The 27,671-nt window shown below is 41.6% G+C and overlaps 3 long non-coding RNA genes across 4 annotated transcripts in view; 2 read left to right on the top strand and 1 right to left on the bottom strand.

The window, feature by feature from the left end:
• Nucleotides 1-7,886: 7,886 nt before the first annotated feature.
• Nucleotides 7,887-19,661, top strand: LOC116150716 (uncharacterized). 2 transcript variants are annotated; one of them, XR_010378319.1, is made up of 4 exons: nucleotides 7,887-8,195; nucleotides 18,097-18,147; nucleotides 18,513-18,682; nucleotides 19,565-19,661. It is a non-coding gene; the product is annotated as an uncharacterized LOC116150716 (long non-coding RNA). The 2 variants fall into 2 exon arrangements; XR_004134461.2 differs by lacking the exon at nucleotides 18,097-18,147.
• LOC116150715 (uncharacterized) lies at nucleotides 11,424-22,483 on the bottom strand. Its single transcript, XR_004134460.2, has 3 exons — nucleotides 22,353-22,483; nucleotides 17,041-17,127; nucleotides 11,424-14,332 (listed from the first exon to the last, which is right to left on the bottom strand). It is a non-coding gene; the product is annotated as an uncharacterized LOC116150715 (long non-coding RNA).
• LOC116150717 (uncharacterized) overlaps nucleotides 22,420-27,671 on the top strand; it is a 26,286-nt gene continuing 21,034 nt past the window's right edge. The window contains exon 1 of the long non-coding RNA XR_004134462.2: nucleotides 22,420-22,505. This is a non-coding gene — a long non-coding RNA (uncharacterized LOC116150717). The remainder of the gene's footprint in view (nucleotides 22,506-27,671) is intronic.

Raw genomic sequence — 27,671 nt, 5'->3', positions numbered from 1 at the left:
TTCTGCAGAATTCTTGGTGACTGGCAACCTAAGCAGTGGGAACCTGTGTGCTCTTGCAGGCCACAGAGGCTGATTAGCCCAGAGCTCGTGCAAGTCAAGTCTCCTAGTAGAGTCAACCTGAAACTGTGCTGGGGGTCCCCAAAGCCGAATCAGAGATCTTTGCGTTCAGGCCTCCTGCTCCTTCAATCTCCGTGGACATTGAGATGCTGGACTCCTGGTTCCATCAATGCATACTGCCCAAGAGATTTCTCCAGGAAATTTCCACATACTCCTTACTGCTCTCATTGCTTATCTGAATATGCAAGGCCCTGACACATGCACAGCTCCAGACAACGGCCTCTCTGCTCTGAGATTTTAACCACTCAGTCACTGCTGCTGTGTCTAGACCACTGGAAGCTTAAGAAGAGAATGGGAGTGTTATTGGCATCCTGTGGCTCTATCAACCATGGAATGTTTGCGAGCTGCAGTAGGAAGACTGACATCCTGGAACCTACAAGCCTAAACCCCTGGAGAGGATGGAACCAAGCACTCTCTGAAGGTGAATAGAAATGATCTTGTCTAAAACAAGGGCAATCTTAGGACTCTCTGTCTTTGGCCTCCCAGGCTTGGCTCTTGGTCAAGTACTGCAACTATTTAGGCTGGCAGATCCCCAGTGGAATTTTTTTTAAAAAAGCAATCAGCCTTTTGTTCTTTGCAGAAGCAATGAACCAACTGGTATCCTGAGTGCCTTCCAAACACCAGAGGTTATTTCACTCTGCTTTACAATAGTCTAATGCTTATCCCTAAGAGAAAAGTGCTAATTTATTTCAATATCTTCTATGAGTAGCTGTCAATACCATAAAATCATCAAGCACTTTGGAACTGAAAGAGATCCTAATGAAACTTAATTTTCCTCATTTATGAACCGAGTGGTTTTAGACTAGAACATCTCTAAATAGCCTTCCAACAGTAAGTCTATGACTATATATACGATACGTGTATATGTATATATGCACATACACATGAAAAGAGGCCATAAAGTAGCAAGATGAAATTTTTTATCACAAACATTCCAAAATGTATATGTAAACTAATTTTTGAAGAAGTCTCAGCAGAGTATGAACATAAAAGCAATTTTAATCTTGCCCACCATGCCATAGTAAACAAAGACCATTTTTTCAGGTCCCAGATAAAATCTCAAGCAGGCCCATAGCTTTTCCAGGCCCAAGAACAGTTTGTCACTTTAAAAATTAGAACAGTTTAATATCAAAACTCCAACCTAATTCTTACCTAAACGTCTAGATCAAGTTGGCTTCGGGCTTGAAAGCCTGCAGCAGAGAACTGGGTGTCATTGGCTTCTTTTCTTCTCTCCTCCTTCATCCACCTCTTCTCCAGCTTCTTAGATGTTTTAGACCTCACAGGTCAGACCCAGGGAGAGAATGGATGCGGTCTTGCAAGGCTGATAGATTCACTCTGGCCCCTGCCTCCTGGGTGCTAGCTGTGGCATAGCTGCCTCTTTCCCTAGTTGGACTTCTTAGAGTTTATCTCATTCAATTGCCCTTGCTTATGTCTCCCCACCTGCCCCAGGATTCTGGCTGCCCACCTTTCTGTAAGGGTCCCTTCTCTACTCTAGGAAGTTCTCTTGGGCAAGGTCCATTTGTCTTAGTCCAGTCAAGCTGCTGTAACAAAATACCACAGATTAGGTGGCTTGTAAACAACAGAAATTTATTTCTCAAAGTTCTTGAGGCTTGAAACCTGAAATCAGGGTGCCAGCATGGTTGGATAAGGGCCCTATTCTGGGTTGCAGACTACTGACCTCTCACTGTGTCCCCACATAGTGGGAGGGGCTAGGGAGCTCTTTGTTTTACCAGAGCACTAACCTCATTCACAAGGGCTTCATGGGCCTCACTCTCCTGACCTTATCACCTCCTAAAGGCCCCACCTACTAATATCATCACCCTTGATAAGGTTGTGAGGGTAAAGCCTTCATAATGGGATTGGTGCCCTTGTAAAAGAGACTCCAGAGACCTCTGTTTCTCCAGCCACCATGTGAGGACACAGGGAGAAGATAGCTGTCTATGATCCAGAAAAAGTAAGCCCTGGCCAGACACCAGAACTATTGGCACCTTGATTTTGAACTTCACAGCCTAAGAACTAGAGAAATAAATTTCTGTTGTTATAAGCCACCCACCCAATCTATGGTACTTTTCATAGCAGCCCAAATGGACCAAGACAACACCTTTTCTCCCCAGTCTGAATGGTGGTTTAAGGAAGCATTAAGTGGTGCAATTTCTTCTCTATGAAGATGAAATTGGAATAACGTAATCCAGGAATGCCTGGCTGTTCCTATAAGAGCTTTGCAAACTGTTCCATGACAAATGCTGGTAAAGACTCCTGAGATGGCAACTACAAGTTCAGATATGTAAGATACACTATTTTTTTCTCAGCCTCGCTAGATAAGCTCAAAATCTCAGACATGTAAACTATCTGTTTGCTCCAGGAAACCATTAAAAATTCCACTAACTCATAAATAATGACTTCATCGTGTCCCACAATGACCTCCTTTCTCCCCAGTGCGTATTAGCAATTGCATTCCTACAAGCAAACTAAAAGATGGCTTATTAGCTTATTATTCGTTTAATTATCAGAGATGAGAAATGTGTTCCAGCTCAACAAGTTTAAAAACAATCTTTAAACAAGCACATTTTTAAACAGTGATGATTTGACATTGATATTCTGAGGCATCTAATGAATGGCTATATGCATATGGTCAAAATATATCATAGATAACCAGGAAATCTATCATTCTGAGGTCAGAGTTGCTTAAAGTTAGTGATTAGTCCTTGGAGCTTTTATATACCAAACCCTAGAAGAATGATCTCAGTTTTAATCATCGTTGAAAGAAAAGAAAAGAAAAATGAAAGTGAGTTTATTTAAATGTCATTTCAATGGAAGAATAAGGAAGTGGTTTGGTTTCTTTCCCTACCTCTGGAAAATTACATGACACAGTAAGTACTCAACGAATATTATTCTTGATGATGAAAGGACCATGAGGACAATCATTTTAGTGTTCCCAGGACAGACCCTATCATTGAAATAACCCTCACCCACAAACATTGGTTAGAATCACAGTCATTTATTCACCAACTGTTTGTGCCAATGTTGTGCAAGGTGTTGAAAATGGTATAGTCAACCAGACGTGGTGCTGCCCTCTTATAACTATATGGGAAACAAACAGAGACAGGCATTGACAATAGAATGTGGTAAGATGTTTGGTGGAGGTACTCTGTTGGCTCTGTGAGCACCTGAAAATCAGAAAAGGCTTTAAGGAGGGATTTATATCTCCAACCTGGGATCTAAGAAATGAGCTGAAGTTAGCCAGGAAGTGGAGAAGGGAAGGAAGTCCCAGGAATGGCACAAAGGCTAGGGGTTGAGAAGGGGCATCCAGGATACTGCACACAGTTCAGTGTGATGAGGTTGGGGGAGAGAAGATGAGACAAGAGACCAGAGAGGCAAGCAAAGAACACAAGATGGAGGTTTTTGAAGGTCACATGGGGAAATCTGGACTTTGTCCTAAGGATAATGAGGCACCATCAAAGGGATATAAAGTGGGGGAAAGGGGTTGCATGCTCTGATGTGAAGGTGTAGAAAGAGCTCTGGCTACAATGTGAAGAATGGAAGGAAGGAAGTAAAAAGGGAGTCAGGGAGACTAGTTAGGAGGCTGCTGCATTATCCAGGTAAGAGATACAGAAACTCAAAGTAACACCATGGCAATGGAGATAGAAATAAATGGATTTGAAATATTCAGGATGTAAATTTGATGGGTCTTGGTGATTAATTGGATGTGGGGAATGCGGAAGAAGGAGGAGCCAAGGATGACATATGGTTCTGACTACAACAATTCAAGGGATGATGGTGCCATTCACTGAAAAAGGGAGGGGGGTGGGGAAGGGCTCAGGGGTGGAGATGGTGAGTTCAGATTAGGAAGTTCCCACTCTAAAATATTGGTAGGATATCCATGTGGAGATGACAAGCACACTGTTGAATTTTCTATGGATTCTACAATGAACAGATCAACAGAAATGGAACCCACAAAGGAGTCTTAAGTTGTGGTGGGAAAGATAGGTATCACTAAAGCCAAGGGAAGACAGTTTCAAGAAGACAGTGGTCACTACTGTCAGATGCTGCTTAAAGCTCAAATCAGATAATGCCAAGAAAGCAGCCTTAAAATTTAGCAACAAGGTTATTAGGGTCTTGGCAGGAGCAGTAGCAGAGGAACGTTGGAACAGAAGCCAGATTTCAAGGAGAGTTTCAGCATGGAGGGTAAGGAAGTGGTGATGGTGAGTGTAGACACTTGTTTCAATATGTTTGCCTAAAGTCAAAAGACACCAGATAAGGAAGTAGGTGGATGTTTTAAAGTGTAGGTTTCATTATTATTCCAGTAATGTGCGGCCAACAGATCTGTAGATGACTGCCATTGAAAACACAGTTTGTTACTCATAATTTTCATGGAGAAGGGGCACACCAGGCCACTCAGGGTCACAGAGGAAAGCATCAGGAGGAAGGAGAGGGGGAAACGTGCAGGAGATTTGATTGTGGTTTTCACAGGAAGGCAAGGCAAGGCAGGGTAGGCAGGCTTAGGATTGGCTAGTTGGAATGATTTCAGCAGGCTCTGCAACCAGGGGCTATCTCTAGCCCTCTGGTATCTGGCCTTGGGGTGATTAGGGCAGGAGGATAGTGGGCCAAGTGTAAGAACCCTGTGAGAGCCCATAAAGGAGGTAGCTGGGTTGTGGGCTCTGAAACTGGAATTTGGTTGATTTGCCTAGGAAAAATACATTCTCGGGTGAGTTGTGTTACATCTGTAGGAATTAGCTAACCCTGGAAGGAGGAGGGCAGTGAGGGAAGACCCTTCCTGGTCAGTAAAGCTTCAAATGTCAGAGGATCAATAATACAGAAGTATGAAAATATAGTTAATACATTGGAAAGGAATGTAGAAGCAAGGGAGGGTATTACTTTTAGGATGGTTGAAACTTGAGCTTGTTTAAAGACTGATGAAAGGTAGCAAGTGAGGCAGCAGGAAAGAGAAGGGACTTACAATGGAGCAAAGTTATCAGACAGCAAGGGGAATATAGAGCCTTAGAACTGACCTTGGCAATGAGCAATCGCTTGAAATGTTGCAGCAAAGTGTTATAGCTCAGTGTTATAGCTCAGTTATGACAGCAACCTGGATCTGGGCGAGAGACCAAGCAGCATTCAGAGAGTTGGAGAACTCAGGTTTTGTTACACCAGCGGGCCCAGAAGAGTTAACACTCCAAGCTCTGGACCCCGTTTGTAGGTTTACACAGGCTTTTATAGGCTACCAGTCTAGACTTTGCAACATTTTGTAACATCATATGCAAATAAGTTATAATAAAGGTGACTAATTAGGAACAAGCTTTGTAGAAATAGACCAATCAGGAGTGAGGGAAATGGACCAACCAAGAGTGAGCTCCATGCAAATGAAGTGCTACAAGTGGGCCAATCAGGAGTTAGTTCAGGGAACCAATAGAATTTTAGGGGTAAGTTCCACTTTCTTAGAAGTAAGCCGTTTCAAAGGCAAAAACTGAGATAATGCCTCTGGGCCAGGGAACCAGATGGTGCTGGCAGGGGAGTAGTGGCCCTGCGTGGGGGGTCCTGCTGGTCTTTTTCATGGGGCTTCCCACATCACCACTATGATGGGAAAGGAGGGAAAGGTAGGCTTCCCTACAGGTAAGTGTGTGGCAAGAATTTGAGGGAGTTTCTCTCCGGTGGCTTTTATTTTCTCTTATAAAATAGAAGAAAAATTCCCCAACAGAAGACTGATGAAATACACACACACACACACACACACACAAACACACACACACACACACACACACACACACACACAGAGATGCCAACTTTATGGTGAAATTTTTCTGGTAGTGGTTTCACTTATAAAAGACAAAACAAAATGTGTCATTAAGTCATTCTCTTTCCTCCCTTTAACAGGTAGGTCTTAATGCCCAGCCACCGTCTGTAGGCCCAGGAGATGCCTTAGCCAAGCTCCAATGAGCAGTGTGAGGACCAGCACAGCTATTGATGAATCCTGGGTGCCAGCTCGGATCATAGGTGTGATTGCTGTGTGCCCAGCGAGTCTTCAATCCTTGGAACACTCGGGAAGGACAGAGAAGGGAGGGTTTTCTGAAGTCCGAGAGGATCCTGTGGCGCTAGGAAAGGATTATTGAAGAAGTGGGGCTCACCTCAGAGAAGCAAAGGATAAGAAGAAGGAAAAAAAGTACCTAAAGTGAGAAGTACAGAAGTCCAGCAATGGCCGGTGTAATTCACTTAGACAAACAGGTCACCTTCCTGAAACCCACAGTGCATGTTATCCAGATGCTAACCGCTCTCTCTTGCTGTCCCCTCCATCCCTCCCTTCCCCTCCGTCTCCCTCTCTGTTTTACAACTCTTTAGACCATTTTCTGTATTCATTGGCTTCATATAAAGCACTAATCTGCTTTAAAGCCCAAGTGATGACTTCCTGTTACTTAGTTGGCTTCCAAATATACTCCCAGAAAGCTGAAGCTGTTTCAGACTCCCAGGCCCCACTTCCCACTGTGGCTTCACACAGGAAAGGGAATTTCCACCCCACACAGCTGACACCAGAAGGCTGGAGGCTCCTCTGCATGCACAGCTGGTCCAGAGCCACCCCTGATGGTGCATTAAGAGGGCACTCATGTAAAAGCAGTGCCCTGGCTTTCCTTGCTGTTCTTAGAAATCTGCTCTCCAAATCAACCGTAGAACAAAGTGGGGAACAAGTTATTTGCCAAAATGGCCAGGCCTCCTATTGTATCTTAGGGAGGGAACAGAGAGGGGGAGGCTACCCCTCCTGCCCTCTGCCCCAACTCTGGGGAGCAAGTTTCTGTTTACCACAAAAAGGGGTGTCCTTGAGAGGTCATCTCATCTCTCATCAGCACTTTCCCCCCACACACACTCTCTCCTTGCACTGTTGGAAAAAAGAGGGGCTCAGACCTGCTTTAGTAAAACTTCCAGAGAAAAAGATTTCATAAACTTCCGCAGTGACTATTTCAAAACTAAATAACCAGCCACTGAAATGAAAGTAGGGAAAGAGAGTGGAGTGTGTGTGTGGGTGTGCTGTTGGGGGAGGATAAGCAGGGAGGGGAGCATCATGGCAAAAAGGGAAAACAGGAAACAGAATTATGAAGAGGAAGAGCCAGAAAATGAAAAGGTTTAACTGACATCCAAGTTGAGAATTTTGTGTAAAGGTATAAAGTCTTCTCTTTTCTTCCTTTCGTTACCTATCCAGCATTTCACCACGTTCAGGAAGAATAAAATGCGACCTACTCCACCACTAGAAATATAGTTGTTGCAGAGTTTTTTTCCTTGTTAAAAAAATAAACACAGCTAGAAATCCCATGAACCAAAGTTAACAGCTAGTATTCACATCAGCCTGGCACAGACTGTCCCTTGAGGGTTTTCAGCCCACACCCCCTGCTGCCATGACTCCGCTCCCCAACTTCTCTCTATCAGGAATCCTCTCTGCGCCTGAATTTTTGTGCTCGATGACTGCCTGTGGCCTTGGGCCGCCACTCTAAACACACAGCTGTTCCGAACCTCCCCCAACTCCATTCTCCCCCTGTCTCAGCCGCCCACTCTCTCCCCTCCCTCTGAAACGGAGATCCCGCTCTTCCTGGATGATTTGCTGGAGCATCTTGGCCAAGATATTCCCTACTGACATTATGGCTGAGACTAAACCCCTCACATTTCTCAGTCAAGTCAATGGAACCGGCTTTCTTTTTTTGCCGGCAGGAGCAGTCAGTGTGAATGATTTTCTGCCTGGAGCCAGTCCATCTGGGGCCAGAGGGTGGGGGTGGCACTGCTGGACCTTACATCACTTAGAAAACAGGTTGTTTTTCTAGGATGACCTGAAGAGATTTATTGACTTCATGGAAGTTGGAGGAGAGTGTTTAACTTCATTCAAAATGGCGGCTGCTGGTTGTTGCTACCAATAATGAGGACTCAGAGCCCTAAGTTCAAAGACTTTCTCCCCTGCATGTTTCTTGGGCACCAGGCTTCCTGTGGTGGTTGCTGGTGGCTGTAGGGAGAGCTGTGCAGGTCCCTGCTTTATTGGAAGTCTCACACCGGCTGACAGCAAGGCCAGGAAAGGGACATCCACGCAGAAGATGTGAGAGCCCAGGGTAAGTCTTGAGCCTTAGTGCCCCGAGGATTTGTGCTTAAGTGATGAGAACAAAGAGGGTAGAACTGGAAGGAAGGTCCCTGCTGTGGGGAGATGCCTGCAGTGGTGGCTGTTATTCTCCGTTAGGTCAGCTCACCTCAGAAATCTGGTAAAGTTAATAAACAGCACCACGAAAGTGGGTCTTCCAATAGAATTGGCTGGATTTCTTCAACCAGTCAATAACATGGGAAAGAGGGGTAGGAACTGTTAACAGTTAAAAGAAATTTAGAGACATAACTGAATGTCTCCAATTGGTTGGTCAGGGACCAGCTGAAGTATAGTCCCTGAGAGGATTCTAGTTTGAATAAACCATCTGTTAAAAACCTTTTGAGGACAATGGTGATATTTGGGAACTATTGTTCACTTTATTAGGTGTGATTATATGAATATGTGTGATAATGGTATTATTGTATATGGTATTATGGTTCTGTCGGAAAACGTCCTTATTTTTAGAGATGTATACGTGAGTATTTAGGGGTAAAATGTTATATCTGAAATTTACTTTGAAATAGTTGAGCAAACAGAGCAGGTGAAGTAAATACGTCAAGATGTAAGCAATTAGTAAATCTAGGTGAATCTAGGTAAATGAGTACTCACTGTATCCTGTTCCATTTTTCTGTTTATATGAAAATGTATGATTTTAAAAGCGTAAAAACATTAAAAAAAAAAAAAAAAAGCCTAGGAATGTTGCCAGAGACTAGGTTCTTGCCTCGCCCAGAAAAGAATTCAAGAGCAAGGCATAGTAAGTGAAGGCAAGTTTATTTAGAGAGATACACACTCCATAGAGTGCAGTCCATCTCACTCAGAAGGGAGAGTGGCTTAGGAGATACCTACTCTGTAAGCAGAATGCGTACCATCGTAAAAGGTGAGAGGGAGAGAGGCCAAGAGGTGTGGGGGGTGTTTAGTTTAAAGTAAAAGTAGAAACACACTCTGTAGACAGAGTGGGGGCCATCTCAGAAGGCAAGAGAGTGACCACAAGGTGTGGGGCTGTTAGTTTTTATGGGCTTCGTAATTTCCTATGCTAAGGATTAGTTGGACTAGTTGGACTATTTGGGGTAAGGCGCAGGGATTTCCAGGAATTGGGCCCCACCTACTTTTTGACCTTTTATGGTCATCCTATGAACTGCCATGGCGCCTGTGGGTGTGCCATGAGGCTCAAGGTCTACTGGAAATCGAATCTTTCACCATGTTGGTTCTAACCAGTTTGTCCTGTCCTTGATTGCTGTGTCATTCCTTCAGTGATTGTGCCCTGCCCCCTTCCCTCCTGTCTCAGGAAGGTAAGAAGAGAAAAACTCCCCATATAGGTCAGTTGTTACCCACAACACTGTTTGCAGGGACTATGGGTAAAGACTTACTAAAACCCAGTTGTTGAGGTAACATCAGGTGAAAGGCAGACAAGTAGACAGACCACGTCACAGAGCAGTGTATCAGGTGCCATGGGAGCAAGGGAGGAACAAGGGAGGAGTGTTTCAGGGGCCATGGGTCTCAGGTAGGGTGGGAACTGGGAACTGGTATTTGAGGGGGTGGGGCCTCCTGAAGGAAATGACTCTTAGGCTGAGGCTCGATAAATGGGAAAGCTTAGCCAGCAGAGACATTACAGGACTGGCCATCCTCCTCCAGCCAGAAAGCACTCTCAGACTTAGGGGCAGGAAATGAGACACTGGGTAGAAAGGGAGGCTATGGGAAAGGGGATTGTCAGAGGACATGGCTTTTTAAGCCCATTTGTGGCAATACCCTCCTTGAGAAGGGGAGAGAAAGTTAAACTGAGGGTCCCTCCGTAGGGGACCAAGAAAGTCATTTTTCAGAAAAGCCAAGAATGAGTCACAACAAGGCAAGACAGCTTTAAGGAGACACAAAAACTATCAGGCAGCTCCAAAGGTCAAGGCAAGGGTCAGTAGCCTCCCCAGCAAGTTTTCATCACCCATCCCTGTTCCCACTGCCCTAACCTGAGGCCCCAGCCTCAACCTCCAGAGTCTGTTCTGCTTTCAGAAGAGGGCTCCAAAGTAAATCTGAACCCCTGCCTGGGGATCCAGGGTACAAATATTCTCAAATAACACTTAATCCTCCGTAAATTTAACTAATCCACTCCTTGTGGTACACTGACTAACAAGAGGCAGAAAAGAATAGTAAATAACTGGAGCGACTCCAACATCAGCAGGTTCAGTATGTCCCTGCAGGTCTGGGCAGTCGTCCCCAAAGACCAGTGAAGTGGCCCAAAGTGTGGCTGATGATCCAGCATCCTATTGCTTCCAAAAGGAACAGAAAAGCCAGTGTCTGGAGAGCAGCTATGTGCTTGGTTAAAGGAAAGCAGGGACCATAAATTATTCAGAAGATCTTTTTATAATTGACTTAGAGCTGTTGGAATATTATCACAGAGTGAGAGGTTTTGGAAGAAACTTGGAGAAATTCTAATCCAGTCTTCCACCCCGCAGAGGTCCTGTTTACTTCAAAGTTTATGCCATATTGACCCATCAGCAAGTGTGTTGCTGTCAGTTTCTTAAACAAAGACCTTGCCTGTGATTAGGGTTAATTTACAAGTTGAGACAACGTCACTGGAAAAAGAAAAGGCAACCAATACAAAACCAAAACAGCCTCATTTCACACACTGATCTTTTTTCACTGTGGAAAGCAGTTTTCAAATTTATTTGCCCAATATTAGCATGTGAACTAATGGGATCTGAAGTTTTCCTGGCTAGGGACCATCTTTATCCTTAGATACAAGGTCCAGTGTAGTAGCATCTGAAACTGCGGTTAAGCTCCAAAAGTAGAAACTGTGTCTGCTCAAATTAAAATCTGTCTAATTTCCCTAAAAGCAGAATATATAGTTGGATTATCCTTTAGCACTTGAACCTAGTTCAGTGTACTCAGCTGAACACCTGATAAAATAGTTGACTTGTATTTAGAGTCCGGGTTGCATTTAAAAACAAACAACAACAACAACAAAACCCAGCCCAGCACAGTTGAAGGAGCAGAACCACATTCAGAGGGAAGGTACCTCACCCTCTGAGAAGCCATTGGAATGGAGACCCACCAGAGAAAGCAGGCCACAGCCTCCTGGTGCACGCCCACAGGCAGAATCACTGCACACTCTACATTGACTTTTTCCTCTCACTTTTCCTAGTGCACATATATTTGATTTTTCAGAAGTTAAATAAGCTGATGACATAAGTCCAGACAGAAGTTGAAAGAGTTCGCTTCTCATCAGTTTATTTCCTGTTCTATTTTGTAAGATCTCATTAGGATTTTTACAATTGCTCGAGTGGAGCTAAATTTTTTTCTTATGATAGATAAACCAATTGTGTGTTGCATACTTACTGCTCACCAGGCACTTGCTCAGTATTATGACCGAGCATTAAAAATAGCCTTTGCTCTCCAGGAGCAGATAGAAAAATTGAAAGAGAAGAATCTAGAAGGCTGCATTGTCAGAGAATAATACAGGACAATTTGCAAGCAGCCATCTCAGTGTGTGATGAGAAGTGTTAGGGCTTTCCTGAGAGGAGTGGAATCACTGCCAGCGAGGGAGTCAGGGAGGGCCTTGTGGGAGTGGGTGGGTCTGGGCTGGGAGGCAAGGGCCTTAATCAGACCATCGTGGCTGAGTCTGGCCTCTGCCACTTACTAGCTGTGTGACTTTCTAAGTCTCAGTTTCACTTCTGTCGAATGTGGATAATAATAGCATATGCCTCGTGGGGCTCCATGAGGATTAAGTAAGATCTTGTGTGTAAGTGCCTGGCATACAGAAAGCGTTCAATAAATGCTATTATTCTTATTCTGAGCAGGACCGTAAAGGGTGGGTAGGATTTAGACAAGCAGGTGGGGGAAAGAGAGAGTAGAGTCCAGGCTCTGAGGCCATCTGGACGGAAGAGAATGGGAAGAAAGGACAGCGGTGATGAAACTGATATGAGTTCTGATCCTGGTTCTCCTGTTTTCTTGTGATTCGGGGCAAGTACGTTCTGTGCTTCAGTTTCCTCATCTATTAATAAAGATGAAAATAGTAGTCACCACATAGGGTTGTAGTGAGGATTAAATGAAGTAATATATATTTAGATGCTCAGCATATCTTGGAAGGCAAACAGAAGAGACTGGTGAGCTTGCTTGACTCTAGGGGAAAGAGTAGGGAAGGAAGACTTACTTCTTATACATCTTACTCTATGTCTTTCAATTTTTTTTTTAATTTTGTAGTGGGTGGAGACTACCAGTTTTAAAGAATGTAATCTCAAAAAGCATATGCAAAAAAAGAGATCAGTACATGCCTGCTACATCTTAAATACAAAAAACAAAAAAAGAGAGAGAGGGAGAACCATTGTTATTATTCCACAATAATTGTTCTTATTGCTATATGTACTCCCCAAGGAACAAGACCACACTCTTTTGCATCTTGCTAAAAAGAAAGAGTATGGGGTAATTTCAAGATGTAGTCAAAAAGGTGCATCGGTTGTTCAGTGGTAGAATTCTCATCTGCCAAGATGTAGTCAAAAATCTTCAATATTTTGAAAAATAAGAACAAAACAATTTTATACAGTATAGCACAGGGAACTATACTCAGTAGCAATAGCTTGTATCCTGTAATGAAAAATAATATGAAAAGGAATATATGTATGTATATGTATGACTGAAACATATTGCAATACACTGGAAATTGACACAACATTGTAAACTGATTATACTTCAAGTAAAATAAAAATTTTAAAGGCAAAAAAAGAATAAACCATAAAAAAAATAAAAAGATGCTATTGTTTTAAAATATATTTCTAAAAAAAGATTTGCAGAAAAAAAATGCTAAAATCATGTTTAGCCTTCTGAAGGAAACAGTTTTCAAGCACTTAAAGTAATTTTGGCAGCATATATTGAGATAAGAAGAATTAATTGACCCCATCACAGTTTTGTCCCCTTTAGGCATTTAAGCAATCCCAGGAGGATTTTGACTTGTTTTCTCAACTTCTTAACTGTTAAGGAATAGGCCTTAAAATAAGTTTATATTTACTTTTAAAATGAATGTATTGTTTAAGTTTTTATCCAGATCAGATCTCTCTGACATAATTCTGAGTTTCTGAGAGCTCATAGTAGTTTTATGCTTCAAAATAATCTGTCTGTGTTTCTGCTCCATACTTGGAGCTTGAATTTATCTCTGCTTTCTTTCTCTTCTTTTTTTCCTTTCTTGTGCATTTCCCATCCTTTCCTGCTCACAGTTTCCTGTGAAACTGTGGTAGATCAGCTTGATACGTTCTCATTGGCAGTTCTATGGCCTCCTAGGCAAAGATATCAATTCTAAAAGGCTTCCCCAATTTCTGCAGAAACCCACGTCAGCCCTGAGAGCCCCAGGCTTTGCTTTTCAGCCTTGGCTTGGAGCCCTGCCTCCCCTGAGTGCTCATACTCACCTAGCCTCCCAACACAGCCCACCTTCCAGGGACCTGGAAGGAATCAGGGCGCGAGAAGCTCAGTTACTGCCAGGCGCCCTGACAGGTAGGGGGAATCTTCCTGTGTTAAATGGATTGCTGACTTTCCAGAAAAATCTGACCACTTTACATTTTGTATTAATCATCAGAGGGCCTTGCCTTCCTTCAGATAAACTCAACCTATGACTCTTTCCTCTTACTACAGGAAATCTATTGTGTGGCAAATATGCCGACACTGCTCAATCCCAGAGTAAAGTTACAAAAAGCAAGAGGAAACACTCTCAGCAAAACTTGAGTGCCTGAGGTTTCATTTTTACATAATTTTAATTTTTCTCCTAGTAATAGGCAATATTTTTCTGAAAGTAAATTTTACTTTTTACTTTTCAGATTGGAGATTGTTTTTCCGTCTGGCTTTTCTACTTTCAGATTCATTTGTTACAAAGCTGAAGTCAAAATTCTCACAGCTCATCAGTGGCAACTTGATTATAGATCTTCATCCAAGAAATAAAAGTAACATTGATTTGAAGAGAGGACAAATGTACAGAAAATACATTCAGAGATATCAGACTTTCCCGACATCCTGCTGTTTGCCTCGCAGAGCAGAGCAGATCTCACATTCCCCCACATTCCTCTTCTTTGGCTCCAGAACATGTCTCTGGAAATTCTCTTGTTTGACAGCCAAAGATACGCATTTTTAGAGCCTGACCTGTGAGAGAGGGCAAGGGATCACTTTTTAAAAAGGACAAGACTGGAGTTATCACTTTTTCCAGATGGATATGAAGTAATTTTTCAAAGAAATAAAGACATTGAGTTCTTTGGAGTCTTGTCAATAGCAGTTCAAAGTTTGCATTATCAGAGGAAGGGAGAAGCTTAATCTTCTAGGGAAAGATGATGGACTTAATGATTGGAACCGAGGACCAGATTTTCTATATAGCCATAAATTAATGAAGGTTAAGCTGCAGGGCTCCTCACTTGCAGGGGCCCCTGTGAGCACTAGGGGATAGCTGCTGGTGGAAAAAGGAGAGCAGATTATAATCAAGAAGCATTTCTTTGGGGAGGGGGAGGTAATTACGTTTACTTTTAAATTTTCATTTATTTATTTATTTCGAGGAGGTACTGGGGATTGAACTAGGACCTCATGCATGCTAAGCTTGCACTCTACCACTGAACTATACCCTCCACCTCAGGAACCATTTCTATGTAAGCATTTCTGGTAAATTGCCTAATCTTAGAAGGAAAGAACTCAAATCTCCACAACTTCAGTAATTTGTTGTGATTTGTTTTCTTTTTCTGTGTATTTAGTTTTCATACCCACTTTTTATATTCATAATTTTACATTCTTTTCCTTAAGGAGAGTACCCAAAGTTGTGTAAGCTTCAAGACCCACAAAATCTGGCTCCACTATGTATAAGAATGAATAATGTTTAATTATAATTTATTGCCCAGTGTCAGTTCCTAGTAATCTTAATTGGCAGCTCCTTTTAAATTTTAAAAACAACCATAGTATATTTGATTATATACATATATATCATAGTGTAACCTTTCCCTCATTCAGCCAAGACACGGAATGAGAATTTAGAGAAGTGTGTGACTGTGCGAGTGTGTGGGTGTGTGTGCTCTTGGGCCATGGATTGAGGAAGGGAACATGATATTAAGACTCTAAAGGCAGGACTTTCTCCTTCTTCCAGAACATGGACTGTTAATGCTTTTTCCTCACTGAGATATTGAAATCTTCTAAACTGGCAATATGTTTGTGGCTCTTCAAAGTTATGAACATGTACTGGTATTTCAAAGAACCCACCAGCACCACTGTCCATCCTTTCCCTGAAGTAGAGTTTGCTGGACTGAAAGAACTTATCATTGGATCTTCTATAAGGATATAGTTGATCATGTTGTTCGGCGTTTCACACTGTCCTATTCTGGGAGACTCGCCAAAGAATTTGCCTGGTCTTAGTACTAAGAGTGATATACTTATTTTAGGCCATTGGCCTTTTTTCATCTTATCAACTGTGTGAACTGTGTAACCACTTTGCACTTCCTGCTTTGAGTTGGTTGCTGGTAAGCCTGAAGTTAAATTTGCACTCGGGCCTCACTTCATCATTATGCTGTGCTTTTGTAATCACATCCCTGGCTCCATTTTATGTTGTCTTTCTTCTTTTATTTCTAATTAGTTTCTGTGGGAGCCCATGATTGGGTCAATAAATTGTAACAGACCCCAGCCGCTTGTGACCTTTAAGAACAACAAATGTGCTTTGCTAGCAGGCGCCTGTGCATCTGCACTCCTGTCTCCTTGCTGTAAAAAGCAGAGACAATGCCTTGCTTGCATAGTTGAGGTTTTAGCCTAGGATGCTTCCAATGGCAAAGCCATTGTGTGTCCCTTGCTATAAACGCAGGACATGGCTTGTTTATCATAAGCATAGGTCCATAGTTTAGGATTTACTCTTCTCGTTGCAAAGCAACAACCTATGCCCTCAGCTATAAACGCTGGGCATGCTTTCTGCTTTTTAGATAGTCAATAACCCCAAGACAAGGAACTGGCTGGTCTGGTAGTCTGTTTTGTAATCAACATCTTCTGTCTGAAGAGTGTACCTTGTTCCCCTCTCCCCATGTCTGTCCTGAAGATTAATTAAGCCTTTGTACTTATTGTGGATTCTATAATCTCTACTTGATGCTGTCTTTCCTTAAGCTCCTACATCCCATGACACAACTGTTGGTGATTTTCCTTTGATTGTACACAATGAATGTGGGAGCATTTGAGAGGCTTGAGGAGTTGGTCCCCGACTCCCTCTCGCTCTCTTGACTTTCCAGAGTCTCGAGTAATTCATTCCATCTTGTTGGGACTTCCGCTGGACAGAACCCACAATTTTCATGCTCTTCTGTTCATTTTATAGATCCTTTCTCAAGAGAGTAAGGATATGAATTAATGAAACATTATTTCCAAAGCACTCTGTTTATAGTTTTATCATAGCCACATGGATTTGTAGCAAAATTTCTTCACTCACCACACCAGGAAACAAAAAGGTTTTGAAGGTAAAATATTAAGCTCTGAAGCATCCCTCTTGTTGCTTCCCACTTACTCTCTCCACACTTGTACTTGCTCACCTAGAGTCTAGTGTGCCTCTCATGTCATCCCAGCATTCTGTCACTTAATCCTCAAGGAACACTTATGAGGCATCTGCTTTTGTTGTTGTTGTTCTTTTTTTAATTGAAGTATTGTTGACTTACAATGTTGTGTTAATTTTTGGTATACAGCGTAGTGATTCAGTTTTATCCACACACACACCCCCCCTATACATATATATATATTCTTTCTCATATCTATTTCTAACCCGTCATTGCCACACTCAGAATTTATCCCACCCTCTATCTCTCCCTACCCTCATTTCTTATAAGGAGTGCTCTGAGAGTACTTACCAAGATTCAGATTGTACTCAGGATATCAATCAATGCACTCAGGGTAGATGGATGCAAATGGAAGTTTCAGAGAAGGTTCTCAAGAATCTGAAAAAGAGCATGAAGGCACTCTGGGCCTAGGAATGGCATCAGAAATAATTCAGACAGGAAAGAGATCTGACCGTGGGAGGTGGAGGCCCATCCTCCCTGTACCCTCCTCAAGACTTGAGCTATCTTTGTGGAGACACTAGACCTCCTGAAAGACGCAGGCAGGGCCTGATGTGCAGAGTGTCCTGAAGGTGTGGAAAGCTTAACAGGGACAGGGGTTAACTCTGGTCAGAACTAGTTTGAATTTTTTTTTTTTTTGCAGGGGGAAAGTTATTAGGTTTATTTATGTAGTTAGTTGGGTTTTTTGTTTGTTTATTTGTTTTGTTTTGTTTTTATGGAGGTACTGGTAATTGAACCCAGGACCTTGTGCATGCTAAGCATGCACTCTACCACTTGAGCTAAACCCTCCCCACTGGACTAGTCTGAATTTAATAGCTCCCATTTCAACTTCTAATCACTTAGAATTTCAGATTCAGGTCAGAGTGAGAAACAAAGTCTAAAGAGAAGGCAGTCACCAACAGCCCCAAATTGTATTTCTGATGTACTTTTGCCCCAAATGCCCCTCTGATGTAAGCAACCCTCAGTCTGTCTTCCTGTCACATCCCCCACCATCTAACTTCAGTCTCCTAGAAGCCCTCTCCTTGATACCATTTATTTATTTTCTCTGTTTCGGTCAGAAATACCTTTCTCAGACTTTTTCTCCTATTCCTAAAAAGAGGGGGTGAGTTAGCTGTGAGTAAATTTGAGATTTTGTGTGAACCAGACTGATCTAAGTATTTTATTTCCACCTACAAATTGAGATGATGACTACTGAGTTATGTCACCTAAGAAAGGAAAGTTAACAGTCAAAAATACTTGAAGATTCAGAAGGGAAGGAGATGTTGAATGGTATCTTAGTCAGTCTGGGCTGCTATAACAAAGTCCCATAGACTGGGTGGCTTATAAACAACATAAATTTGTTTCTCACAGTTCTGGAGGCCGGGAAGTCCAAGATCAAGGTGGCAGCAGATGTGTTATCCGGTGAGCGCCCACATCCTGGTTCATAGACTCCACAACTGAGGTTGCAGACATCCAAACTGTGACAATGGCACTATCTGACACAATTTGTTGCCTCCCAACATTCATTCCCCCACATTTTTCCTTGCTAACAAAATCTCAGTTTTGTTCAAGTATTAGATGAACATGTGTCTCAGAAACACCGGGCTCTTCCTCATTCCAGGGATGAATCCTGATTAGTCTAGGCTGATCGTGGTATTCTGTTTCCCTCACCAAAGCTTATAAAGCAACTCAGGAAACAGGTCTGCTAGGAGAACTCTGGAAGAACTTTTATCTGTGTAATTGGAGCATGAAGAAGGACCATGCCTTTTCCCATCTTCCAACCCTAGGACATGCTGAATTCCAGCAGCCACGTTAAGGATACGCCGGGATGAGCCTGAGAACAAGCTGGGGATGACAGAGCAGAAAAGTGGACAGAACCTGGGTCCTTGAGACACATCTTTGAGCCATTGAATTAATCACCTCTGGAACCTCCTTACTTCTAAAATTTTAATGAGAGGTAATGACATTGTCTTATTTAAACTAAATTTAGTTTTCTTTTCTGTTACTTGCATCAGAAGCATATCCACTGATATAATGACCAAAGGTATAAGAACAACAACAACAAGAAAAAAACCAACAATAAGAGTATGCATGTTAGCAACAATTAAGTTTCCCAACAAGGCCAGTAGCATCAAATTAAGTTATATGAATACCACCCCTGACAATTTACCATTTTCATTATGATCCTTTTACCTAAAGTTATACATAGTGTCCAGTAGTTTGCCCTAAGTTATTTTATACTCACTACTTTTTTTTTCCTTTCTTGAGGGGAAAGGAGGTTGAGGGAGCAGCTGATTGTAGAACAGGGGTCAGGAAACTTTTTCTGGGCCAGGTAAAGGCCAAGTAGTAAATATTTTATGCTTTGTAGGCCATATGTCTCTGTCACAACTTCTTAACTCTGCCACTATAGCACAAAAGTAGACATAAATATGACATAAATGAATGATCATGACTATGTTCCAGTCCAATTTTATTTATAAATGCTAATATTTGAATTTCCTATAATTTTCATGTATATCACACAATATTTCATTGTTTTCAATCATTTAAAAATTTAAAAACCACACAAATGAGTACATGTAAAACTAGGGAAATCTAGACAAGATCAGTGGATTATATCAATACCAATGTCCTGGTTGTACATTGTATTGCATGGTTTTGTAAGATGTTACCACTGAGGAAAACTGGAGAGTACACAGGATCTCTCTGTATTCCTTTTTTTATTATGGTAATATATATATAACATAAAATTGATCATTTTAATCATTTTTAAGTTTAAAATTTAGTGGCATTAAATACATTACAATGTTATTCAACCATTACCACTATTCCTTTCCAGAACTTCTTCATTCCAAAAGGAAATGCAGTAGCCATTAAAAAATATCTGCTCATTCCTCCTTTCCTGCAGCTCCTTTCAGTCTCTATGAATTTGACTACTCTAGGTACGTTGTATAAATAGAATCATACAATATTTGTTCTTCTGTGTCTGTGTTATTTCACTTGGCATAATGTTTTCAGGGTTCATCCAGGTAGCATGGGTCAGAATTCCATTCTTTTTTAAGGCTAAATGATATTCCATTGTATGTATATACCACATTTTGTTTGTCTTGTCATATATCGATGGACATTTGACTTGTTCCTACCTTTGGATTCTGTGGATAATGCTGCTATGAATGTGGGTGTACAAATGTATGTTCAAGTCCCTGCTTTCCATTCTTTTCTTATACCTACAAGTAGAATTGCTGGCTCATATGGTAATTCTATTTTTAATTTTTTGAAGAGCCACCATAATGTTTTCCATAACAGCTACACTATTCTACGTTGCCACCAACAGTGCAACAAGGGTTCCAATTTCTCCACATCCTTGACAACACTCGTTACTTTCTAATTTTTGGATTTTCCTGATTTTTAGATAGCCATTCTAATGGATATGAAGTTGTATCTCGTGGTTTTGGTTTGCGTTTCTCTATTGATTGCTCATATTGAGCATCTTTTCAAGTGTTTATTGATCATCTTTATATCTTCTTTAAAAAGGAGAAAGGAGAACAGTCTATTCAACTCCTTTGCTCATTTTTTAATAGGTTGTTTGTTTTTTTGCTTTTGAGTTGTAAGAATTCTTTATATCTTGTGGATATTAATCACTTATCAGATTTATGATTTGCAAATATTTTCACCGATTCTGTGGATTGCCTTTTCACTCTCCTCATAGAGTCCTTTGATGCACAAGTTTTTAATTTTGATGAATCCAATTTCTCTAATTTTTTTCTGTATAGTAATACATGCACATATTATAACTGCACATGAATCTACAGTTATCTCAAATTTTAAAATTCAGTCAGTCAGACAAATGTAAATACCATTCTTAGCTTGTGGGTCATTACAAGAATAAGCAGCATTTGGCCCACGAACTGTAGTCTGCCACCCCTGCTGCAGATAGAAAATGGAGTTGCAACTTTTTCTCTGTTATTCAAAAACTCCATCCACTCCCTTATCCTGCTCCTAACCCACTACTTCTGGGACTCAAGAACTTAAAATAGTTCAGCCACATATATTTATATATATATATATGAATATGTGTATAAACATGGTTCTATCTTATGTATTCCAAAAATCAAAGGACTAATCCAAAAAGTAGCTATAATTCCACATTCAATTTTAAGAAAAGCTTTGCTCTTAACATACATTTATTCTCTTTGTTGCATTGTGGCAGAGGATTTTAGGACCAATTCCTTTGCAGACACCCACCCAGCCTTCCTCCCCTCCTGGGAATCCTTCCTCCACCTACACAGACAGCAGCTTGGCTTCCTACGGCCTCCTGAGGCAGCCTCTTCTGTTGCCTAAAAGCTCTAATTGTTAGAAAGTCCTGATATCACCGCATTCCAAGGAGACTTTTCAATCCCTCTTAAAAATTAAGCACAGTATCTGGTTTAAAGAAGGTTTTCATAACGATAATGTTCTAGTTCTGAAATACAGAGGCGGCTTTGCGTAGTCTTCCTATTTTCCATAATTTAACTTAATGTTACGTAAGTTCTTTTTTATATATGGAGTATTTTATAATAAACGAATTTTAAAACAAGCAATTCATCATTCTTGTTTCTATCAGAAATATTATTATGTAAAAGGCATCAGTGCAAACCATCTCAGAGGTTTTTGCGGATAAAAGAAACATACCCAGGGCCACAGCCCTATCCCAAGGCCCCTTGTGAACTACCCCAGACAATTCAACAGCCTCCACATAATCATCCTTGCCTCTCTCTGGTCTGTTTTCACTCTAGCCAGACCGATCTTTTAAAAAGGCGTATCTAATTTTACCACCCTCTTGCCCTACATATTTATTAGTCTCTCATCAATCTCAGGATAAAGACCAAAGTCTACCAGGGGCCACCAAGCCCATTGCTGGCTGTCTCCAGCCTCATCTTGTCACCTCCCACAGCCCTCCATGCTCCATGTCCTCAGTTACTACATTTTGTCATGCTCTCGGAGGTGCTGTTTCCTCTGTCTGAATGCTCTGTTTCCACCACACACACCGCTCTCTGCCAAGGATATATGTTTTCATTTCTCCTGAGTAAATATTTAGGCGTTACATGTTAGATGTGCTAAGTGTATATTTAACTCTATAAGAAATTGCCAAATTGTTTTCCAAAGTGAATGCATCATTTTGCATTTCCATCAGCAACATATGAAAGTTCCAATTGCTTTAATTCTTGCTAGCACTTGGCTTGTGTAGTCTTTGTTACGAGATTTTTTTACCTTTTTTTAATTTTAATTTTTAAAAATTGAAGTATAGTTGGTTTACAATGTTTCAGGTGTACAGCAAAGTGATTCAGATGTGTGTGTGTGTGTACGTGCTCTTTTTCAGATTCTATTCTATATGCTATATTTTTAACAAAGCATAAAATAGTATCTGACTACGAGGTTCGGCCAAAATGCATAGAAAATGAGTAACTCCTCAACTCAAACAGCGACAGTGCTCTGGTCTAAGTTTTCTCTCCCCCTCACCCTCCAATGTTTATAGTAATAACCTTTAGCCAGGCTGCTGCGAAAGCACAGGGGGATTTAACATGCTTAACCACAGAGATTGTTTTTCAGACTGAATTGATAAAAGCACTGCAGCTTCAGAGTCTTACCTTAACATCTCTACAAAGCGCAGAGTTGCTCCTGAACACAACTCCTCTGTTGGAATCAAAGCGATGAGTGTGAAGGTCCCATGTGTGGAAATGTCACAAAGGACATAGTCACACAGGGCACAAAGACTTCCGGGAACGGAAATACTTTTGAAGGTTAGTTAACATATTTTCCAGATCAACTGCTGGTTAAACTCTTTAGAAAACTATCAGTGAATAATTTTTATTTTCCTTAAAACAAAATCTACATGTTGGTAAGCGCCAGGGGATGCTGGTTCCTTTGACAATTGTAGTTTTCAGTACTAAATGTAAGAGCAGCTAACATTACCACCAATTAAAAGGCTGATGTGCAAATTGCTGGGAGTGTTTTATAGACAATTTGCTTTTTATTTCATCAGAATACTCCAGTGAGAATGTTTTTGACTACAAGGTAATAGAAGGCTCGCTCTAGAGCTAGCCTTTGCTAAGGTAACATATTAATGAGTCATCAGAGGCTATAAATAGAACTCAGCATGAACTTCTGTCCACAATTACACCACTATTCCCACAAAGAGAGCTGTTACTAATGACAGAACATGGCCTGCTAGCCACTGTTACAACCAAGCAGGGGTGCGGACCCGGGGAACCACAGCCTTGTGGGAAATGTGCCTAGGTACGATTTGCCAAGACGTCATTATGTGCTTTTTTGGTCTCCCTTATAGCCTGTGGAGCAGTTGTATCTTTTTCCTCAGGGATCTTCGTTGTGGGTGCCAGCCAAGATTTTCAAATTCTCTTTCAGATGATAAATCCCTGACAATAACTGCCTTAAGGCAGTTATTTATCTCACCTTTGTCCCTTCCCCTCTCCTCCCCAGCATATACTAGAGTCTGTCATGCAGCACAGTAGCAGGTATGTAGGAGGGACCAATGATTATTTACCGGATAGATGGATGGCTAGATGAGTGAATGGAGGGACAAGCATGTTAACTCTATGCTTCCATATAATACTCTGGAATTTTGACCTTTCATATAAACATGTAAATACATTCAAGTCGATCTCCTAAGTAATATGCATCTAAATGTTCCCCGACACTCCCCCCCCAAAAAAAACCCCACCAACAGCCGTACTTTGTGTCTTCACACTCTTGCCCTGCTCATTTCTTCAGGAGATAGGAGAGAATAAAGTATAACCTAAAAGCAGAGAGAGGGCAAAGCTGTTAAGACCCTGCCATTCACCACACCTTAAATCCAATTTCACACTAGCCCTAAAGGGAGGACAGGATGCAGGAAGAGTAAGGTCGAGGAAAAGAGATGTGATCAGAAATGGTCAAACACCCTAAGTCTTGCTGAGGTGGAGAGCCACAGAGCTCTCCACCCCAAGAGCCTATCTGTAAAGGCACCAAGTTCTGGGGGAAGAAGTCCAGGAAGGGACATAAAGAGGTAGCCAAACAAATTATCTTCCCTGCAAGGTTGTCCCTCATCCCCATTGCCAAGTCTGTAGTAAATCCTCCCAGCCCTGAGTCAGCTGGAGAAAGCAGGGGAAGGCGGGAGAGGCAAGGTGTATGTGGTGGGGCTCTAAGTTCCTCTTTTTTGTTCATGGTCACATGAAGCCTATGTGAAACCTATGTTGGGAAGTTCAATCACTGAATCTTCTTTGCCAGTTCAGGTCTGCAGTGTCACCTCCATGTGATCCCACCCCTGGTTCCCTCACCTCGCTTTTCTTTACCCACATCATACACAACCCCTTCCTCGGGCCATCCCTCCACCTCTGCTGTATTTTCGGTGCAATCCTGCCTGCCTTTATGCCCTTTCAGATTCAACCCATGAAACCTAAGGGGGAAAAGGCAAAGATGGTCAGGCGAGAAAAGACAAACATCAAAAATTCCATGATATTGAGACCAATCTATCCAAAGAGGCTTCTATTTCTGGGAGCAAGGAAAAGGGAGAAAAGACTCCCCTGGGACACTAGGGGTGGTCCTCCAGAGCTAGTAAGAAGAACACCACACTCTGTCGCTTTTGGATTCAAGGACACAGTCCTCCCTGAGAAGCACAGAGCTTTGGGATGATGCCTGCCTTTCAGAAGGACTCCCTACACTCAGTGGCAGTGACAGCTGAGGAAAACCCAGAGGGACAGAGCTCAACTCTGAGCTCCTACTCCCAGTCATTCTTCTTCCTTTGGCTTATTCCCTCATCCTCAAAGCAGCTAGGAACACATGAATCCCAAAAGAAGAAAGTGTTCATGTTGGAGGATCTTCTGTTTTTAAAGGTGGCTAGAAGTGCAAGTGATATGAAAAAGACAAAAACAGGAAGTAGAGGATATAGGAGTGTCTAGAGCAGCGGAGACCGAAGGAAGATTTGAATGGGGAATGGTTGACCATTGAGACGCAGGAGTACTCTGTCCCTTTTTAATCTGTGCCTCTGCTTTAGTCTTTAAAGCTAAGTCCAGATCTAAGGTTTCCCATATTATTGTCCTATGCTGTCTTTACCTCACAACCCTATCTGATACAGGGATGTCTGGCTAATTTTTCTCATTTCTGCAGTCCTAGCCATACTGTGGCATTGTCAGCGTTATGAATTTAAGGTCTTTGTGGAGTATCTTGTACCAATGCAGTGAGTTTTGATCTATTCAAACGTTGCCATAAGCAGTTGTATCTCTACTAGTGTGTTGCAGCAAAGTGTGTTACAGCTCAGTGTTACAGCTCAGTTGTGACAGCAACCTGGATCCAGGTGAGAGACCAAGCAGCACTCAGAGGGTTGGAGAACTCAGGTTTATTACACCAGCAGGCCCAGAGGAATTAACACTCCAAGCTCTGGACCCCATCTGTAGGTTTACACAGGCTTTTATAGGCTGCCAGTCTACACTTTGCAACATCATATGCAAATAAGGTGTAACAAAAGTTGATTAAGGAACGAGCTTTGTAGAAATGGACCAACCAGAAGTGAGCTCTTTGCAAATGAAGTGCTACAAATGGACCAATCAGGAGTTAGCTCAGGGAACCAATAGAATCTTAGGGGTAAGTTCCTCTTTCCTAGAAGCAAGCCCATTTCAGAGGCAAAAAGCGAGATAATGCTGCTGGGCCAGGGAGCTGGATGGTGCTGGCAGGAGAGTAGTGGCCCTGCCTGGGAGTCCTGCCATCTGTTTCATGGGGCTTCCCACCTCAGTGAAAAGTAAAAACTCCTGAGGGATGAAAATTGATAGCTAGTCAATCCCAAGCATCCAAAATTATTCTGTAGACTGCTTCCATAGACTCTAGGGCTGGAATTTCCTTGGTGATCCTCTGGTAAGAAGGATCTTGGCCACACTGCTCCACTCCAGAACAAACTGGACCCAGGCTACATGCTAATCCCTTGGAGCTCTGGTTAGATCACAGCAGAATTCTGGTGACCTTAGAATTCTGGGTCCACTCAAACCAGGAGCAACCTCCAAGAGGGCACAAAAGCTACAGGCCTACCTTCTAATCACCAAATGTTTTTAAGACTCCCCAAACTTTCTAAAGAAAAGTCAGTTTGTTACAGATTCACAAGTTGAAGACCCAGTTCATTCTCCTGAGACCAACCTCTAACAAGCACAGAAACTCATCCAGATACAACCTCCCAAGATCAGAGCTTCCAAAAATCAGAATCACTTGGGGAGCATTTTTTTTTTAAGTTTCTTTTTAGTTGAGATAAAATTCATATAACATGAAATTAACCGTTAACTATTTTGAAGTGTACAATTCAGTGGCATTTAGTACAGTCACAATGTTGTACGACCATCACTTGTATCCATTTGTAAGACATTTTCATCACTCCAAAAGAACACTCCACATCCATTAAGAAGTCATACTTGAGAAAAAATTTTAAAGTACATATTCCAAGACCCCATACCCAAGAGACTGAAATTTAGCGGACATAGAAATATTTTTCAAAACTTTTCAGATATCTTACTCCTAGGTATTTACCTAAGAGAAATGAAAATGTACGTCTACCCAAAGAGCTATCTATGAATGTTTATAGCAGCTTTATTTATAGTCACCCAAACTTGGGAATAACCTAAATGTCTCTCATTAGAGATATATAAACAAACTGTGATACATCCATACAATAGATTAGTACTCAGCAGTCAAGAGAAACAAACTTTTGATACAAGCAGCCACAAGGCTGAATCTCCAGTACAGTATACAAAGTGAAGGAATCCATTTTTCATACTATATTCCATTCATAAGACATTCTAGAAAATGCAAAACTATAGTGACAGAGAACAGATGAATGGTTTCCAGAGTTTGAGGGCGGGGATAGGCTTTGAGTACAAAGAGCAAAAGGGAGTTTTGGGAGGGGTGATAAAATTGTCCTGCATCATAGTTGTGGTGGTGGTAACAGACATTTGTCATAGCTCATAGAACTCCACACCAGAAAGTGAATTTTACTGTGTTTGAATTCTAAAGTAAATTGGAAAACATTTTAAGCCTCTCTGAATGTTTCTGATGTATGGCCTGTTTGGGGAACCAGTACACAGGGAACGCTGGACAACCTGGTTATTCTATAACCCAGTCAGGTCACACTTTGGACACTTGGGGCCTGACAACTTACCCTTACTGTCTCCCTGCATATCATCACGGCATTTGGGCATTTCCACAGACAAGAAGTATAAAAGTAAGCCATCGGGTGTGGCAGATCACAGACACGACCTATGCAGCGGTTTTGTGCTAGTGTTTGTCAAACAGAAATCACCGCACCAAATATTCTAAAGTCATTTTCAAAACATGAGTTACGCATTATCTCTTAGATTAATCGTAATCGTATTCATAGAGAAATCATTTCCACTGATGGAGATCAGAAAGCAACCTATGAACTTACCAAAACATGTATTTAACATATTTAACAAAATATCATGTTTAACAACTTATTTTTAAGATCCCCCCAATCAAAACCGAAACCGAAACCCAGAAGTTTTTATGTGATAAATCTAATGATCCTAACCAATGTGAGTGCAGGTCATTTTGATTATTTTTATATAATTTGTCACCTATTTTACAAAAAGGAAAACAAGAGGCTTATTTGGCCGAGCTGCAAAGTGAGTCAGTGGCATATTTGACAACAGATTCTTCAGAGATCCCTTTATTTGTGAAAATTTAGAACTATGGAAAACAAATGAAAATTGTGCACAGATGTTTACGTGGAGTAACCAGCCTCATTAACTGTGGGTCTAACCTTGTGCCTAATCTCATTAAACAACAACAAAAAAAAAGCCGTATCCTGTTGTGGTTGATCATCTACTCAAACAAGGTGGCTAGAATTCAAATAGAAACTTCCAGGTATACGAAGAAAAGAGACAAGAAGTCAGCGAGGTTTAGATTGGAAGATA

This window comes from Camelus dromedarius, chromosome 3 (genome assembly GCF_036321535.1).
Source record: "Camelus dromedarius isolate mCamDro1 chromosome 3, mCamDro1.pat, whole genome shotgun sequence".
NCBI classification, from domain to species: domain Eukaryota; kingdom Metazoa; phylum Chordata; class Mammalia; order Artiodactyla; family Camelidae; genus Camelus; species Camelus dromedarius.
Note: the sequence above shows the minus strand (reverse complement) of the source record. Positions and strands in the feature narration are given on the sequence as shown.